Here is a 17,619-nt window from a genome sequence, read left to right as displayed (position 1 = left end):
TATTATTATCTTGGTTTGAATCTTTCATCTTGGACACACACACTCCATCTGGTTGGACTTGGGCTCGGAGGGCTAGGGAACCTGTGGAGGTTTCTTGGGCTAGGGATTATTTCCTAGTTGGCTGGGAGGTAAATCTAGTTGGGTCCGTTAAGAGGAGCATTCAGCAGGAGCAGTAGGACAAAGGTATCTCCATCAGCCACCGGTACAGGTATTCCTCCATAGACTACTCTTGTAAAGTTTATTAGAATGAAATATTCACCTTGATTTATGTTGATTATAATGTAAATGATAAAATTTTATTTGTTTAAAAGTTGTGTAAGTAAGAAAGTTATCTCCTCTTATCGCATTTAATTTCAGAAGAAATTAGATATGTTATCAGACCCTAGAATAGGGCTCTTACACATGGTATTAGAGCTTTGGTTCAAAATCTGGACCCAAAGCCCACTAAAACCCAAATGCCGCTAGAGGGAGGACTTGAACCTCCGATCTTATAGCTGTTAAGCTGTTGTGGTTAATAGCCCTTTACCCATGAAAGCATCTAAATTTTGGTGCTTCGCAACCCGATTAGAGCATCTTAATTCTGGTGCATGTAATATTAAAAAAATGAAATAAAGAGCCAACTTATTGATCCCCTAATAATTGTCATAATGTTCAAAAGAAAAAACATGAAAAGTCATATTTTATTAAACAAAAACAATCTTAACCTTAGTCTGTTTTATGGATCCACCTTAATACTGTTTAATAAACAAAAAAAAAAAAAAAAACCCCACCGCCCCACTCTTGAAATCCAGAGCTTTTTGGCTGAGCCAGCTGTGAAGAAGTAGAGCCTAGTATACAAAGCAAGGGCTGCCATGGTTGGCCTACAGGAGAATTGGGTCGATGTGGAGACAGATGATGAAACCCATTTAAGCGGGATCTCAGATAGGAATTATGTGAAGGAGTTGGAGGAGTTTTCGGAGGAATGGAGGAGGAAGATTGCCTGGCTCTACGAGGAATTGCCTGCACATGACCCGGCTCCCATGATTAGAATCCTCAACCGACAACGGAAATGGATTCAGCAGGAGGATGTCAAATATATCATTATGAATCTTCTTCGAATACGCGAAAGGAATATCGGTCACAGAGTGTATAAATGGATGATCCAGCAAGATTGGTTTGAATTTGACCCTGAACTTGCTAGTAAACTAGCAGACATTCTGGCCAAGGACCTCAAGTTGTAAGATGTCGTGATGTGTTTGATGATATCATTAACCGAGGCTATGTGCCTTGTGAATCTACATTCAATTTCTCATTTTAAGCTTACAAATAAATTAAGTGCCCTTCAATCTTCTATATCTAGCACACTCAGATCATCTACTCATGTCACACATCCATCATTGAATCCCATAATTCTTAATTGATCATGAACTGGAAGAAATGACATGCTCTTTCATGTTAAAATGTTCGATTCTCATCACTATAGAGAGTATTCTCATGTCCTTGCAGCAAATGCAATCTGCATGCTAAGTTGTGTAGCCAAAAAGGTTCATTCTCTCTATGCTTATTGTGTTAAAATTTCCGACTCTATTTTAGTCTCTTTAATCCCTTCCTGAGAGTCAGAATCACTCATGGACTCAGAACTCCCCTCATTAAACTCGTCCTCTGAATAAAAATCAGTGTCTTCATTTCCTGCTCCATTTTCAATAACTCTAGCTTTAGGTTTCAAAAACTCTTTCAATGGATCCAATATGTAAGGCTCCATCAACTCCCAAACCCAGATTGCATCCTTACCTTGACATCGTATCTGAAACTGCTTTCCCTTCCTTTTTATGACACAATTTATTGACTTCATTCTCAAGGCTTTCCCAACACATTCAACATCTTCAACTTTATAGTTTTGTGCATAAAATATAACATCTCCAGAGGTGCTCTTACGTCCACCATACATATACCAGTATGCTAGAACACTGGGGAGATAGCCACCGATGTATAAGCCGTGGCATTACCATCTGTCCCCTTGGTCTAAATTGATTTGCATAAAATCGAAAACTACCATGACTCACAGTAGAAAAATGAGGCGGTATGTCTTCAGCTTGAATTTTCAATTGATCAACTGGTTTCAGCCATTCATAAAATGTGTCGTATATGTGTGCTTTCAATACATCCTGTACCTCAAATTTTTCATTGAACTCAAACTGAACTTCAAAAGTCTTGTTCTCATCTTGTGATTCTACCTTAGCACCAGAAAAAAATATAGCAATTAAAATCTCACGCTGCTCTGCAACAAGTTTCAAGCTGAGACGCTTATTAACATTTTTGTTGCCCAAATTGAGCAATGGTTTTATTTGTAGCATCAATGTGGGATCAACGTCATATTTCTTATGACAAATTCCATCATACAATTGTTTGATCCTTTCTTCTTGACTAGCATTGATATCCCTCTAGCATTATATTGCACATGTTGATTTAATACCAATTGCACCATCCCTTTGCAACTCTGCAAAAACCCCCTCAGCCCTCTCCAGCATGCCACATTTATTCAAGGATTCAAGATATATTTCATAAGCTGCCCGATTAGGTCGACACTTTGCCATACATCGAGAAAATGTGGATTCTACTTCACCATACATAGATAGGCACATATACATTTGCATCAAGTCCACATAGGATGGTTGTAGTGGCTTCAAACCACTATCCTCAAATTGCTTCATAAAATTTTCCGCATGTTCTTTTTCTTGGGCTTTTGACATTATCTCAATAATTTTCAGATAAGCAATCACACTCATGGAGACTCCTTCCTCCTGCATTTTTGTGAATATCTCCAAAGACTTCATAGGTTGTCCAGCCTTGGCATAAACTTCCATTTGATACACATAAGCCTGAGAAGTGAGACCTACAGCAGTGTCAACTAACTTTGCCCAAGTTCTTTCAGCCTGTTTTACATCTACACGTCTTGAACAGACCCTGAGTATTGAGATAAGTAAGTCTCTACTTTCCTTAAATCCTGCTTGCTTCATCTCATTTCTTAGACAGACTATTCTTTCATGATCTATATAATTTGGTAGCTGTGAAGCCATATTAAACCTTCATAAATATCCTCCTTTATCCTATGCCTTGCTGTTTTCAAATTTTGAAACACAGCTTCTGCTGGTCTTAAATGATGTTTCACAGTCCCTCCTGTGCCACTTAATAGGGCCTTAAAAAGAGAATTTTGTAAGCTGAGACTTGGCTGATACCCTCCAAGTTGAATCATACGATTGTATATGTCACAGGCTTCATCAACAAAACCTTTAATTGGTGCTTCAATGTAAGCAACAATGAGAAGAATGAATGCTAGTGAGCGCACCTACAATCTTCAGTGAGAAATTATTTAATGATGATGGCAAGAACAAAGTTGATCCTATAGTGTAGAAGAGATCAAAGAATGAAGTTGATCCTCTAGTGTCGAGGTCAATAATGAAGTTGATCCTATAGTGTAGAAGAGGTCAAGAACGAAATTGATGCTACAATGTAGAAGAGATCAGTGGACAGTAATACATACCTCACCACCACTACCTTGATGCAATGTATGCTATGAGTTTAGTTCAAGGTTTAAGCAGGATCCAAGTATATATATATATTATAACAAAGAGTACACTGTGGTAAACCAATGGTACATGCAATTTTAGTATTTGTACATTTGTGAGTGCTCTGGCTTTGTTGGATACATGGATAACGATTGAGCAAGCTCCATTGCATAATATAATAGGAGCCAATATATCAACGTGAAAAGCACACAATGCACATCTCCCAGAACGATTAGGGCCTTTGTTTCCTTCACTATTATATTTGTGTATCTTAGTACACCCAAAAGAAATGCATACCCACTAAATATAAAGGATATTTGTGGCAAAGGTGGCCTCATAATATTCTTGGAATACATAACCAGGGGCGCCTATCTTCATCTTAGAATTGTTTGCAAGGGGTCCAGTTTTCATGCTTCCAAAGCTAGAGATAATGGCCTAGTCCCTCTGAAAATATGTCTTCTCTGTACGCATGAGACGTGTTTCAAACCCATCATCAGTTTTAACAACAGGTTTCATCTCCCCTCCTTGGAAGTAACCTTCCCTGATCTTGAAACATCCTCAATATACCCAATAAACAATACTCATAGCATGTCTCCACAATCATGAGAACCATCTTGATAAGCATGAGAACCATCCTGATAAGCATGGCATCTCTATTCTTGAGGAATTTGGGTTGTTCTCAAAATTTTCACTAGACAGTCTGTCTGCCCCCTGCAAATTTAATGTGGTAGGTGACCAAACCAACGTAGGAGCATAGCCATATGAATTTGGAGTGGCTCAACCAATTCTCATAAAAATGGAAGCTGATCTGCCCAAGTGCATGTGATTATTTCTAGCATGTTCTCATGCATACGAGCCTTTGTTAGCATGATAAACTAAATGTTGGTCAAATAATGCATTTGACGAAGCGTTGAAATTCTGACATAGGTTGATTACATATATCCTTCTTTTTGGATGGAAATTGCAGTAACGTACATGAGTACGAATGCATACCAAATGTCAGCCCAAGGAGTTGATGGCTTTATGAATCAATCCTTCTCTTCCAAAATTTTCTTCGCAAAATAGTATCTAAATGCAACAATGTTGATAAATTGTAAATTCAACAGTGTTGATCCATTGTAAAAATGACCGAGGTAACTTGTTTCTCCAACACCACAACCCTTTGCCTACTCCACTGTTCCATTAAAATCAATGTGCTCTAATAGGCAACACTTTACCCCAGAAAATCTGATAGCCAACTTCAATCTGCATACTCTCTGTACGCAACCTAAAGTTGTTAAGATTCTTTCATCTTGAGCATAGTTTGAATTGGCTAGTTGAGGCCCAAATTCAAGGTTATAGCCTTACAGACTCAATGATTTCTGGGTAAAGTGTTTGCCAACAGCATTGCATCAAATCATTGCTTCAAACCCATAATATCAGCAATAGTGCAGATCACTATCACTTGGCAGAATAAAATGACAGAGCAGTCTTGAGCCCTAAACTTTACTAACTCAAAATCGAAACAAAAATCGTGGCCTAACTCATTTCCATAACTGGTGAAATGGTTTTTAGTATTTACTGGTTTATTTGTAATTAAAATTTCATATCATAGTATTTATCATCAGTTGTGATATCTGTTTTAGAAATGGGTTTCAATTTTGTGGCTTTGTTGGTAATAGGATGGAGATGTAGTCACGATTACTATGATGTTGTTTCCTAATGGCGGAAAAACTATTGTCTGGCCCATATCCATTAGTCAGACATGCTCATGAAGATGTGTAGTGTGGTAGCAAGTTCTGGTTTAATTGCTATGATCATCAATGGATACAGTGGTCATGGCAAAACCTTTTTTTTCTTAAGCCCATAAACTTGCAGAAATCATCACTTTAGACAAACTGAATTCAGAAGCTTATTCTTCAATGGGCTTTATTTCCCTGCATGGTCTGTGTATGTTTATGACTACCTGCATAAATATCAAGTTACTGTATTTTAATCTTTGGTTGATGTCCATCCTCTGCCTCCGGAACGTCAATAATGTGTGACCTACTTATGGTGCTGTAGGGTGTTGTTCTCTACAGCCTGCTTGATTTGTATTGGTGTATGGTTTTGGACCCTTTACTTGATCTTCGTCGTACGCTTCAGAGCCTCTGATGATTTACTTTACACTGATGTTTGTGTAGATCCTTTCCCTATTTCATCTTCTTATCCTTGTAGGTTATTGTTTCTGAGCCTTTAACTGAGATCCATCCTTTGCTTTGGGGACAATGATGATGTACATTCTACTCGATATGTAGATTGTTGCCCTCTGCAATCTTCTTATCCTTATCAGGTTATAGTTTCTGAGCCATTTTTTGATATCCTTATCCTTTTGATGTGCAGTCCAATCACGAGTTTGTAACTTTGTGGAACGTTGCCCTCTGCAATATGCTTATCCTTTGCTGAAGAACTGCCGAGATTTAGAGTGGGAGCACAGTTCTATCCTTTTTCCTTGGCCTGTTATCAAGCTCAGGGGGCCACATTTGTTCCTCTTTATAGTCCCTTTTTGCAACTTTCTGACATGAGGGATATCAGTGATCATTCATATAGATAGTTCATTACCTCCTTTTATGTTTAAGATTAAATCATATTGCAGTAGCGACTGTAAAGTGTGCCTTGTTAGTGAAAGGGATTCAGACACAAACAATTTTCTAGTTTTCTAGAGCAGGAAGAAACTTAATATGCAAAATAGCACTTGGAAACTTGCACGTGATAGACCATAAAAGCTAAATAAAGAACCTGAGTACAGCCAAAGCTACATACAAATTGGATGGATATGTAGATATTCATTGCCAAGCATTTTACTCTAGGCAACATTATTAGCTGACATAGTGTTTGGCCTCCCTAGTTAACGGATGGGACTTCATTCTGTTTCTGCTGTCAGGTCTATGTTGCTAGTAATAGTCCATGACAGAAAATAATTTGTTTCTTTGGGTCCAATCGTGCTTTCCAGACTCTAGAGTCTGTCGGTTCTTCTTTCTCTAAGGGAACTGGAGCTAAAAGTAGTTCAATTTCTACTGAATGCTATTAAGTGTTACTATCTATAGGAGCTTGCTCGCATTCTTGCAATTTTGAATATTATTGATTTTTATTGATTGTTTTTGACAAATTCTAGTTAAAACCTCCATCACCATGGGAGCAGTTGTCTTCCAGTTAATTAATCTCATCATTGGACAGTTCCTGCATTGTGACAATATCCTTACAAGATTATATTTATCTTCAAGTTGTTCTCCAAACAACCATCTTCAAGTGATTAACTGTCTTCATGTCATGAAAATAATTTGGTCTTTTGTTGGCTAGACTGAGACGATTACAGTTAGGGGATATCACCTAGGCTTGGACACATCTTCAGATCCGAGGAGTCTCCTGTAAATGGTATGTTATATTGACCCAATCGTCTAAGGCCAATCTTCAAAGAAGTTAGGGAGTCTTTTGTAGTTTTTCTAGCTTCTTTACATTTAAAATCTCCCATATATATTATGACTTGTTGACCCAACGCGCTTAGGCTCATCTCCAAAAAAGCTAGGAGTCCTTTGTGATTATCCCAGCGTCATTACATTTGAAGATTGTTTCCCTCGTACCTTCATGGCTTCAAAAGTGAGAAATAGGCTTTATATTAAAATAGATCTTCAACATACTTCTACTACAAGTTGGTTCTATGTTGATGTTATGCTTGCGTCAAATACATTTTACAAACAAAGCTAGATTCTCCCTTTGAATAATAATAATAATAATAATAATAATAATAATAAGGTCATGGCCAAGCTAGACATGAAACTGGTTTATGAGACCCCTTGTTTTTGGGACAAGGGATCCGCCTCCTTGCAGTGATTTGACTACTAAAGTCTGTGGAGGTTTACCTTCTCTACTCCCCTCTAGATTTGAATCTATGACCTCTTACAAAGAAATACATGTTCTTAACTATTAAGCCCACCAAGGCCATTATAAGCTTTATCTTTGTACAAATTTTAATCTTAACATTGCATGCTTACTGTAGATGAATGATTATAGAAATAAGGAGATGAGGTCGTTAAGCTTCTTGGAACCTATAAATGGAGACACCAAATCTGCAATATAGTGAGGATGTCACAACGAAGACCTAAATTTAGTTTATGGTTGTAATGCTCATGACTTCGGTTGACTAGCACGTGTCATTTAAATACCCTCTACTTTAAACATGGGGATATAGTATAGAGTGGTTTGAGTTACTACGAAGCCCAAAACATGCCAAGAGTTTTCCCTAAGTGATCTAGTACTATACTTACCATTAGATAGTTTTTTTTAAGGCATGGTTAATTGGTTAAAGTGTTCTTAATTGAATTGAACTTGTCCAAAAATCGATTTTCGCTAGAATGCATCAATCTAGCATGGTGAGATTCAGTGTAATGGTTTCTTATAATACATACATATTAAGCCTAGTCTTGTAACTAAGTATGCTTTGTCATGTTGTTTGTTTATGAAGACAAAGAAATCTAGAAAGTAACCAAGAAATTAGTTAATAATGAATAGGTACAGGTAACAAGGAAAAACAATAAAACTAGCAGGCAAACAATCCAAAGAAAAATGGGCTGACATGATGTAACCTAAGGTTGAGGAAAAGAGGATGCCAACAATTATTGCATGGTGCATAATAGATGGAGGCCTGACAAAGATGGTCTAGTGGGGTAGAATTTTCTAGTGAAAACATAGATTGAATACTATGGACTTATGTAAGGCTTACTGTGATAGTTATTTTTAGTGATCTTAAATTAAATGAGAAGATCAATTCATAGAGAATTTGGGATTTTAGAATGGAAGCTTATTTAGTCAATAAAGGACCAGTGAAAATATTAGGATACACTTTTACCCTTATTCTAGTGTTGAATAAAAATGTTGTGAAAAATAATGTGTCTCTAGTTTTGGATAAAAGGACCCTCAACTTTCTTCACAACTTTTGTGGTCACTGGCCACTTATGAAAGGAGTAGGCATCTTTAGAAATGCTATGCCACTTAGAGGGGAAATACTAATAGCAGCAGGGCAAAGGCAATTATTCCTTTCGTTTAATTATTTCTCATTTGTCTGGTCATATTGTGAGCTGCAGTATATATCATGAAATTGTTTTGGTACTAGTAAACAATGATTAAATATATAATAAATTTGAACCTTTTGACATTTAGAGGACATTTCTCTCAATTTACAAAAAAAAAATAAAGTATGAAAATCATGTTGGAAACAATTTTTGAAGTTTTGAGTCTTTTATTTTCAAGATTAACTAAATGGGTTTGGAAGATGAAAAACCATCAAATTGGAAGAGTGGGACTTTTATATTCATTAAGTTTTTAAAGAAATTATATGCATAAAACTTATACTAGCACCTTCTAGTGGAATTGATAGTGCACTAATCCGTTGCTTGCCATTATTTTGGTTTTGGTACCACCTTATAGCATATCCGGGTTCAAATGCTATTTTCCATGATGGACAGTTGAATCTGTTTCAACTCTAATTGTTATTGAGGGGTTCCACAAGGATGTCACATGAGCGTTTATGATGCCCATTTTAACGTAGATAGCCACCTATGTTAAGGTTCTATTTTGCAGTTCCATGTTGTTATTTATGAACATTATATACATTTGGTTGGACACGTGAAAATCAATTGATGGATTTGGTATTAATGATGGAAATGTTGGATGTATGACCAAATATATGACTTACTTGGTTACAATCTATCTAGCGCATGACTTGTCAGAGTTATTGTTGCATCGTATAGGCTTATATAGATATGATTTATCTAATCGATGACTTAGTGAAATTATGATTTATCTGATGTAATATTTATTTCCAGTATGAACAACAAAAATTGACACGTGGACATTGGGCTTAATAAACATGATGTTTAAGATCATGTATCTATATCTATTTTGTGGTTATATATATGCATGGATGAGAACTAAACTACAGATTGGAAAGAACCGTATGATAACCAAGATCTACTATTCTATTGGGTAAGGTCGAGATGACCAACGAGGAAAGGTATGATATACATTGTCTATTACATTTGGTATCTACTTGATATGCACTCTTATGACATGAGTAAAAAGAAAATGACAGGTGGCAAGACGACTTGACTGGATTATTCGATGACAAGTCCAACCAGCTCTGTAGTGTGGTCCGTGTTAGGGCGTTGACTCTAGTTCTGAAGGAGGGGTGGAGGCATTTGCCACCGTGTATCCTCCGAAACCTGGAATCGTGGGAGGGCAGTGGTGGACACGCTCCCCTAGACGTGTGATGATGATTTCCAGTTGCCTGCTGGGAAAGTTAGGTTGATATATTCGACGCTTCCACCATGTCGGTTTTATCAATGGTTAGTATGGCCATTGCTACTGATAAAGCAGCAGAGGACGGATAGGGTGGGGACGGAAGTAGGTCAAGATGGATAGGAGGATATAGATCAGTTGGAGACTCTTGATGGGAAGTAATGTCATTATCTGACTTATCAAATTCTATTGCTATAACTCTCTCTGATTTGCTAGGCTTTCGAACTCCTTGTATCTTTTCATTCTAACTTCAGGACGAAGTTTTCTGAAGGAGGGGTGTATGTAATGCCCCACTGAAATCTTATCCTAGAAATTTTATTAATGTTTACATTATCTGAAAATATTGAGAAATATTGGTCTAATATAAAATCCATGGTTTTTATTATTCAAATTCCCAAATTACTTTCTCAAATTGAATCTTAGGTAGGATATGGTCTCCTTCCATTATTTCAAATAATATATGTATTCATCTCACATTCCCCAATGTACCCTCACATGTACTAGGGAGAAGACATGGTCCTCTCTATGTAAATACATCTCACATTCCCCAATGTACCCTCACATTTACTAGGGAGAAGACATGGTCCTCTCCAACTCATTATTAATATATATATTCATTTCACATCCCCCAATGTACCCTCATATTTACTAGGGTGAAGACATGGTCCTTTCCATGTAATTACATCTCACATTCCCCAATGTACCCTTACATCTCATATATATTCATCTCACATTCCCAAATGTACTTTTCAGATTTACTTGGGAAACGACATGGTCCTTTCCCATTAAATTCCCAATTTTATATTCATGTCACATTTCCAAATGTACTCCCAGCTTTACTTGGGAGAAGAGAAGTTATCTGTAAGGATGGATGAGAAGTTAATGACATTAATGAGAGGTGGTTGAGGAGGAGAAGGGAAGGAGGGTATAAAAAGGGAAGAGGGGGTCTTGCTTAGGAGGAGGGGGGTTGGTTGTGATTGTTTGGACTTGTTGTGTTTTTGGAGACCTTAGGAACCTGTGGAGGTTTCTCGGGTTATTGAGAGGAGGGAAGTATTATTATCTTGGTCTAAATCTTTCATCTTGGACACACACACTGCATCTGGTTGGACTTGGGCTCGGAGGGCTAGGGAACCTGTGGAGGTTTCCTGGGCTAGGGATTATTTCCTAGATGGCTGGGAGGTAAATCTAGTTGGGTCCGTCAAAAGGAGCATTCAGTAGGAGCAGCAGGACAAAGGTATCTCCATCAGCCACCGGTACAGGTATTCCTTCATAGACTACTCTTGTAAAGTTTATTAGAATGAAATATTCACCTTAATTTATGTTGATTATAATGTAAATGATAAAATTTTACTTGTTTAAAAGCCGTGTAAGTAAGTAAGTTATCTCCTCTTATCGCATTTAATTTCAGAAGAAATTAAATCTGTTAGCAGACCCTAGAATAGTGCTCTTACACTAAAGGAAAATCAGAAGGATCAACATAAGAAAGGAAAGGATGCCTGAAGTTAGAAATCGGTTGCGAATCCCTCAGGATCGAGAGATCCTGACGGATCACATTTACCATTTATATTTTACCCTTTCTGATTATGAAAGGAGACAATTGTAAGAAGAAGGGGGGATCTCTGTTATTATTGGAATTGTAATTTTAATTACAGACTCTCGTTGTTGAGAGAACACGGTTATATTGTAATGTTACTTACATTCGATGATTAATACATAATTGAAGTTGTTGTTCCCTCATGTTATCTGAAGTAACTTGGCAGTGTTCGCTGGCGGCTAAGGGCCTGACCTCTGGTGGATTTAACTGCTTTCTTTGTGCCATACATTTCTGATTCTCACAAGTGGTGAGCCCCAATATTGAAACAATAACGGTGCAACTCCTGGGACTCCCTTCTTTAATTTTATCAACCCGGTAGTTCGTAACAAACTTGGAAGCGACGGTGCTGTATGCACAAGTACTAGCTCTTGCCGCAGATGTCACTTGGTCAACTGTCACAAGTCCACTAGGGGCTTAAGCCAACTTTGATGAGCTCTGAGAAGAAGATTTTTAACTGATGGATGAAAGCCAACTCAAAGGAAGCTAATCTACTTGCAAAAAGAAACTGAAAATATGAAAGGAAATGCAAACCCTAATTTTACCAGCTAGCCCTATTGATGCAAAAAAGAGGATGCAAGCCACTGAAAGAGATGCAAGTGACTTCTAGGAAGGTAAAATGCATCTGTCTAAGTTATCACTATCTGAAGAAGACATCTTTTTGTAATTTTGAATAAATTGTCAGAATTATCATGCATGTGCTTTAACTGTTTTTGACTGTGCAGAGGTGGATTGTCGAGAGGAAATGCTTGGAGGAGGTCGGGAAGGTTTAGAGAGGGCCTAAGGGGTTCCTAACACCCTTCCAGAGAGTTTCACAGAGTTTGGCTATCAAGAAACCTCATTCATGAGCTTCTACAGGAAGTCTGCAGGGGTTCTACAGGATGTCTTGGAATTTCTACAGGATGTCTGTAATTTTTCTATAGGATGTTCAGAAATGGGATTTTGGAGGATGGATGGAGGAAGAAAGATGAAGGAGTGGGTATGGAGGTGAGATAGGGGTGTGAGGATGTCCAGGACTTGGTGAATGAGGCTGAAGAGTGGCTAAGGCGATTGGGTTGGTTCAAAGGTAAGAGAAACAATGTTGTGTGAGAGTATAGGAACTAGGGTAGAGTGTGAAAACGTACCAAATGAGAGGCAGGAATCTAAGTTAGGGGATGGAGCAGATGGGATTGATGGAGTACAGGTGGATGGAGAGGTATTACAGGCACTCTACACGTTATCTTTCGAATTAGACAAATGAAGACTTGGAAAATCAAGAAGCTAATTATTTGGACCTAATCTGACCTAGATAACAGCAAAGGAAATGAAGAGAAGTTTATTTGCAATGAAACCATGTGAAATAACTTATGCAACAAAGCAATCAAGAATCTGAACATGTAACCAACTTCTGCAAATAAAAATCGAACACTAATGATTGCATGGCGAAGCAAAGAAAGTGTTTTTGTTGGCAGTAAAGTCACCTTTGTCCCAGCTCATGATCCCACTGAGGGAGAGGTGAGATCAGAGGTGCTTGATGGCCTTTTTCTGGAGATCTTCCCTATTAAGAACCTATCAAATCAATCTGAACATGAAAATCTATTTTAATCATCAAAAACGACCTAAATAACAAAACAAGATTTAGATCTAAATAACAGATTTTATTCTAAGAATGCAGCAAAGACACATAAAGGTAAACAAAGGAGGTACTGGGCACTTGAGATGGGCCCAACCCCAAGATCTGTAGCCTCCTAAGAGAGATTTGGAGCTGGTGCAAAGCTGGATTCATCTTTATTGATCAAAAGAATAGTTACATTCCAAAAACTGTCCACAAGGAAAACTTGAAAATGTGTTGAAATGCAGAGCTAACCTACTGCCTAAAAAATGACTAAAAGAATGACTAAAATCGAACTACAAACTAACTAAATTCTACCTACAAAGTGACTAACTGAAATGAGGCCCTAATCCCTCTTATTTATACAAATTGAGGACCCCAACAGCCCTCCTAAACTTTAGGAACTCGACTGCCAAAACTTGTAGTTAACAACACTTTTACTAGCACTTGGTCGGCTGCCCTTGTGATAATTGATTTGGTGGCCCTTGAACTCCGAGATGATGGTGGAGAATTCAAGGTAAGGGCCCATAAATTAAGGGGACACCTTCCTACAAATCCTCTCCCTTGTTCTTCCACGAATTTGGCTGCCAAGTGCTCATTAAAACCTTTGATTTTGTCTCAAAATTGACTAAAAATCTGCACAAAGCACCCATTAGACTTGTTGGCATAATGACTAACCCAATTCACTCTATTAGCATAAATATAATAAAAAACATGCAATAAAATAATGATAATGGTGGATTAAGTCGAATTAGGAGGTTGAATGAGTCCATATAATTATCCATTTTTGGGGCTCATCATCACCCCCCTACTGAAAGTGTTGCTCATCCTCTGAGCAACTAATCTATCTCCTTATCTTTGATGGCCTTGGTGGCCTCCCTGTCATGCCAAGCTTCTGAAGTGATGTCCTCTTCTCGGTCATGAAACCATGCTTTTCTCTCTGCTTCTTCCCACTGCCTGTGCTCCTTTTCCTAGAGAATTCTCAGCGTCCTGTAGAACTGTCTCAACATCCTGTAGAGAGGCCTTTGTGTCCAACATTTTCATTATTTCTCTCCAGGTGGATGTCTTCGGACTTCCCCATTCATAAGTGATGGATGCCTTGGAGGGAGACCTCTCCTTTTCTGTAGCTGGGGTGTCCACAATCGTGATTTGTTCTTTTGACGATTTTTCCTTTTGTTGCCCTTTTTCCAGAATTCTTGTAGAAAGTCCTGTGCTGACTGTTTTCTGGCTTCCTGTAGAAATGGTTTCAACTGTTTTGGTCTGCTTGGCTGGATGTGGCTCTTCCTCCTTTTTTTCCCTCTTCTTTTGTCTTCTCTGCCTCTGTTAGCTTGCTTCCTCACGCTCTATTTTGGCTTTCTTCTCATCTTGTTTAGCTTCTGCCTTCTCTGCTGTAGTCTTTTTCTTTTCTGTTCTTCCTTTGTTTTGCCCTCTGCTTGAATGATTTGTGCTCCCTCATCATTGGTTTTTTCACATTCTTCAGGCTTGATTCTTCCCTAGAATTGCATCGCTTCTTTTGCATAAACATGCAACAAATAAAACTGTTTGTTTTCTTCTTCTCTTGAAGCCAGAAATTTTGCAAAACCCATGTTTTCTTCTAAAAAGACAGCTCATTGCCCCTCTTGTAAACTTGTTAATGCTCCTGGAATGTTCGTGTTTTTCACAACAACAACTTCCAATTTTTTCTCTCTTCAAACTTTTCCAACCTGAATTTGCTTCTTAGTTTTTTGAAAAGAAATCAAATTTTTTTTTTTTTTAGAAAGTGGACAGTCTTGCAAATTCATTCTTTCACATAGGCTTAGTTCCTATGGTTGCATCTCTCTTTTCAGAAGAATGTGAGAAATAGAAAAACAAATTTTGGATGTAGAGCAGGAAAATGGAGAGACTGTGAATAACCCATAGAAGGAAAAAAAACATGGGCAGTCTTTTAAGCTTCACTTCCTTTTTTTCAACCCAATATTGTGTCTTTAATCCTCCACCTTATATAAACATCATATGCAGAGCAGTTTCCTGAGCCTACCTCTTTTCAAGCTCCAAACTTGATGAAGAAAAACTCGGGCTTCTCTGCTTCGGAAGGATATACCGTACTTCTTGTAGAACGTCTTCCTGTAGAACGCCCCTGCACCTCTGAATGAGCCCGATATGCAGCAGAATCTCAAACTAAGCTGAAAAGCTTGTGGAGGACGACGGGTTAACAGATTGTGGGAGCAGAGGACACGTACTTCGGCTAAGAACGTTGCAAGTGCAAATTAATCAGCGGGTGGTGAGAGTCAGCCGAGCATTCTTTAATTGCTGCGTGATTTGCGGTGAGGGAGTGAAGTGGCCAACATGTGCGCTGGCCCATGCAGACGGTGGTGCTGTCATGAAACATCCTATTTCCTACCTGTGATCAGTCCATCAATTATGTTGAAGGTCAAACAGTCACCATTACATGTTTCCCGATTTCCTCCTGAGATGGCTGAGCGCACATGTCTCATTCACCCACCGAGCGCTGTTGAACTGGATGAGGGTGGCTAGTTAGCTGGCCACCAATTTTTTTAATCCCAACCATCTCATTTCTCATGCAGTTTCCAAATTACATTCATGCAATCAGAGGAATGAGTTTTAGTCACGTACCTGGAAGTCGAATGGTTGCTGTGAGGTGCTGTGGCCTTTCATTTGCTACATGCACTGGTTTCTGTGGTTGCATGGTGGCTTGGTTGCTGATTCATGGCTATTTTTTCTTGTGCAGGTATACTCTGGCTGGATTCATGTTGTAGGAGCTGGCTTCACGTTCAGATCTGCACCCTCAAGCTACTGATGTCGAATTTTCACAGGACCGAAACTTGTTTCCGCCATTGCTCCCGAACGATAGATCAGATCGATCTGAAACTTGCTGAGCATGTTCCTACCATCATTATGCACCTCCCATAGCAAAATTGTGATCAATGGATGCACAACTTTCGAGAAAAAAGGAAAATGGTTTAATATTACAGAGATCAATTCCTCGGAAACCGTGCATCGGAATCGGCTGAAACTACTTGGGTAGGCTACTATCACCCATGTGCATCTCCCCATGAAACAGGTTTTGAAACGAATGCATGGATATGGAGAAAATGCAAAAATGGCTGAAGGTGATGGAGGCTGGTTTCTTGGAAACAGTGCATCGGAATGGGCTGAAATTGCTCGGGCATGTTGCCATTGTCCCTATAAAACTCCCCCTGTAACAATTTTGCAAGTGGATGCATGGTTTTCAAGCTAGGGAAGAAACAAATTCTGTTCTATGTATTTTTTCTTCAAAGCATTCTGCAAGTTTTTGCATGGTAGAAAAAATGAGCTTGGGTTGTGATGCAGGCATGGAGATGATGGAGGAAGAGTTTGAAGATAGCAGGAGGACTTCTGAACCCTTGAGGAAGCTATCATGTTTGCAAACTACCTTTTTGAAATCCATTTCTAGCTTCCTTTAATTTCTACAGGAACTTCCTGTAGAAGCACAATGAGGTGGAAAAAATGATGGAGAAAGGTGAGGGATGGAAACAGGGGTGCTTGCAGGCCTAAGCAACAGATTCCAACCATTAGATTCCCTTTTTAAAATTGAATTTGGTTCGTCCGAAGGTTCTACAGGATGTTTCAGAACTTCCTATAGAAACGCCTGGAACTTCCTGTAGAAAATCCTGGAACTTCCTGTAGAAAGCCAAATCCTGACCTGCATGTGACCAAATCCTAGGAGAGGTGAGTGGTCATGGAGGGAGTGTCTGAAGGGATGTCCTAGAGCCTGGTACAGACTCCTGTCCTCATTTTGTGTGCCCCTCTTTTCCTGCAAAGTATTCACTGCAACCTGCAATTTTTCACAGAGATTAGTCCTGCTTTCTTTTTTCTTTTTTTTTCTTTTTTTCTTTTTTCGTTTTTTTTGAAAACAACTAGGGCGCCTCATGGAGGTTTTCACCCTAACTGCCTGCCTTGGGCGCCTCCAAGGGAGTTTTTCACCCAAGGATCTTATTCTCTTTTTCTTCTTTTTTCCAACCCATTGAGCACCTAATGGAGGTTTTCAATCAATGAGCCAATCTAAGGCGCCTCCGAGGAGGTTTTCACCTTAGATTTTTCCTCTTATTTCCATTTTTTCATTTTTTTTCTTTTTTTCTTTTTTCTTTTTTCTCTTTTTTTTCTACCCTACCCTACTTGAAAAACAAAATTCTTTTCAAGTATAAGAATACTTCCAATGGAGCCATGTGCACATTGAGATTAGAGACAAGATGATGTGGAGGCTTAAAATTCATGCTTTGACAGCTATACGGATTTCAGAGACCAAATGATCTGACTTTGAAGGGATTAAACATAGTTGAGGAAGAGAGTACCGCTACAACTTAGTGACTGTCTGGAACCATATCTCAATATAGCTTTGATATCCTTGGTCCTTTTGCTAATCTGGATCATTCTTCGTGTCACCTTCTATCATGACCCTCACATCTTCCTCTTTTTGCTGATTTTTCTCTTGACTACATGGAGGGTTTGATGGTAACCATGAGGAAGCTTTCTCGATCTCTGATTCTGATCTCTTCTCTTCATCAAGTGCAGCCCATGGTTCTTTGATCTCCTCTGTTGAA

At 38.6% G+C, this 17,619-nt stretch overlaps 1 pseudogene; it reads right to left on the bottom strand.

Annotated features, from left to right (window-relative positions):
• Positions 1 to 1,540: 1,540 nt before the first annotated feature.
• The window catches only part of LOC149230298 (pentatricopeptide repeat-containing protein OTP51, chloroplastic-like), a 39,622-nt pseudogene continuing 23,543 nt past the window's right edge, over positions 1,541 to 17,619 (bottom strand).

This window comes from Pinus tabuliformis, chromosome J (genome assembly GCF_031772625.1).
Source record: "Pinus tabuliformis cultivar Carrire ecotype Pingquan chromosome J, CPIR1, whole genome shotgun sequence".
Lineage (NCBI taxonomy): Eukaryota > Viridiplantae > Streptophyta > Pinopsida > Pinales > Pinaceae > Pinus > Pinus tabuliformis.
This window is presented reverse-complemented; position numbering and strand designations above follow the sequence as displayed.